Source organism: Setaria italica, chromosome IX (assembly GCF_000263155.2).
Source record: "Setaria italica strain Yugu1 chromosome IX, Setaria_italica_v2.0, whole genome shotgun sequence".
In the NCBI taxonomy this organism is placed as follows: Eukaryota; Viridiplantae; Streptophyta; class Magnoliopsida; order Poales; family Poaceae; genus Setaria; species Setaria italica.
The window spans coordinates 9108320-9110681 of NC_028458.1; the positions used below are offsets into that span (position 1 = coordinate 9108320).

Consider the following 2362-nt stretch of genomic DNA (forward strand, 5'->3'; position numbering starts at 1 on the left):
TGTATTCCGTATGCTTCTGATCAAGAAATTAAGAACTAGGCTGCTCCAGTTCAGGTTCTTGATATTATCAATTTCTTCAACGAGCCCAAGATAATCTGATTTGACGTATGGCTGTAGTGTTGGGCACAAGTAGAAACCAATGGTGTACAGCACAAATATGCGAATAAAGTCATCACCATAGGTTTTGTTCTTGCTTAAATATTCCCTCAACTCCGATGAATGAATTTTAGTAGAATCATTCCATGTGTACTTGTCAAACAGACCAGGTACATGTTTTTTTGGAGGCTCCTTTATTTCATCGCCTTGGGATGGAAGGCCTAGTATATGATCAACATCTTTGATGGATATTTTCACCTTCTTTTCTTGAATGTTGAATTCTTCTTTGTCTAAGTCGAAACTGTCCGCAATCTCCTTGCATAGCTCGCGTCGAATCTCTATGTCCTTAAGCTTAAGTAAAGAACCAAATCCTGCTTTCTCAACAGCATCCTTTTGTTCTTGGTCGAACATGCTTATAATCTCTACTAGTAATTTCTGCGAGCATTTACATGTACCCTGAAGGAAAATAATAATTAGGGATGTTTTTCTGCAGCTTATGTGAAGTTCAGGTATGTTTCTTGTAATTGGTGTTGATCTATTTTTTTTGTTCGATTAGGGGATATTAAGACATATGAGTTAATAATATTACAAAGATAAAATCAAAAACTGGTACAGTTAGGATCAGCTTTGCAGACAGTAACTTAGGCCATCATTTGCCATAATTATTTTAAGAGACTGAATGAAAGGTGCATATAATGTATTCTCTTATTTAAATGTGCATGGTTACTGAGTTGCAGGCAAGTGGTGGTATTCTGCCTGTAAACTGCTCTGTTGGTTATTCCTGAAATGTAACAGCCTTGTTGTTTCACAAACAATGAAGGCTTATGATTGGATGGTTGCGCTTGAATGCATCAAGTGTTTTATGCTAGAAACTTTTGCTATCGCTACACTGCATTTGATAATTGCTGATTGTGTTCTGTAATATTTTTATGGCGCAACGGTGGATCAATGAGCATGTTGACATATCCAGTGCTGATGCTCTCAACGAACCTCTACTTGGCTCCAGCCATGACAACAGTGGATCAGAGGTTAGTTCTTTCTGTTTATAGTTTCGTTAAACGTTTCCCACAACTTTTCTAGTTTTCATGGATGAATGCAGAGTTCCATATTGTTGACCAATGTATGTATTGCTTTTTTTTGGGCCTGCAATAGGTTTATGATCCTAGAAGGCAGGACTTGTGGGATGCTGATAGAAAGAAGGAGCAACTGCACTGGTCATTTCTTTTCTGAAATCTGATTGCACAATGGGCACAAAGGTTGGGTAATGCTCTCATTTAAACCAGCATATTTATCTCATTTAAAACTTTTAGTCTTCACACTCTAGGCCAATATGCCTATGTTCATGTGTTCGCTATTTATGCATTTCTGATTCTGATTCAATCTGGTACTCTTTAGTAGTCATTGGGTTAAGTTGGACATTTCTGATGCTTTGTTTTGTGCTTGCAAATTTAGAACTTATGCAAGATGTTCATGTCAATAAGCAATCTGAGCAGGCAGCAAGACTTACACGGCTTGTAGAGCTTGGTTGCTTCTTGATCTGACTTGGTGGCTCAAAATTTGTTGAATGAATCTGGTCCTGTTCAGTTTTTTTATATGTCATGTCGTAATAATGAAACTGATCATAAACTTTATCGTTGCAGATGAGATTGAACTTACTGGATTGAATGGGAGAGATGTAATTGGATCAATTAGCGCAGGTGGTGCATGCTCCTTCTGTTGCGCTGGTGGTGTATGGTCCTGCTCTTGTGTGTCACGATTGATGGGTGTCACCGAAGAAGTAGATCCGTCCACATCCATGGTGGCTGAACTGCCGCTGCCTGCTGCCTTCCTGCCGTCCACATCCATGAAGCAAGATTGTTTTTATTATCTAACGTGTAGAGTTTTATTAGATTAGGCCTCACGTGAAGAGTTTTATTAAATTAGGCCTCACGTGAAGAGTTTGTTTAAATTAGGCCTCACGTGAAGAGTTTGTAAGCTAATACACGTGAAGAGTTTGTAAGCTAATACATGTGAACTCATGCGTGCCAGATGGCATATGGTAGGTCGTTGAGTCGGCGTTTCTGAATTTCTGGCCGGTTCTGAATTTCTGGAAGATGTGAACCAGTGCAATCGGCAAGTCATACATATGCCTTTATATAGTGCTTGCTTAGTTTGTATCAGGTTTTCTGAACCATTGTTGCCAAGTGAGTACGGAGAAGACGTGCACCTTGTCGTATACTTTGTATCAATAAGTTTGATGATAAGTTCAAATTTATCAGTCCAAGAA

The 2362-nt window shown here is 38.9% G+C and overlaps 1 long non-coding RNA gene across 2 annotated transcripts; it reads left to right on the forward strand.

Annotated features, from left to right (window-relative positions):
* The first annotated feature begins 691 nt into the window (after window positions 1-691).
* On the forward strand, window positions 692-2362 carry LOC101766762. Of its 2 annotated transcripts, none has more exons than XR_215797.2 (3): window positions 692-1124; window positions 1249-1357; window positions 1737-2362. It is a non-coding gene; the product is annotated as an uncharacterized LOC101766762 (long non-coding RNA). The 2 variants fall into 2 exon arrangements; XR_001162980.2 differs by having other exon boundaries at window positions 1249-1352; window positions 1737-2311.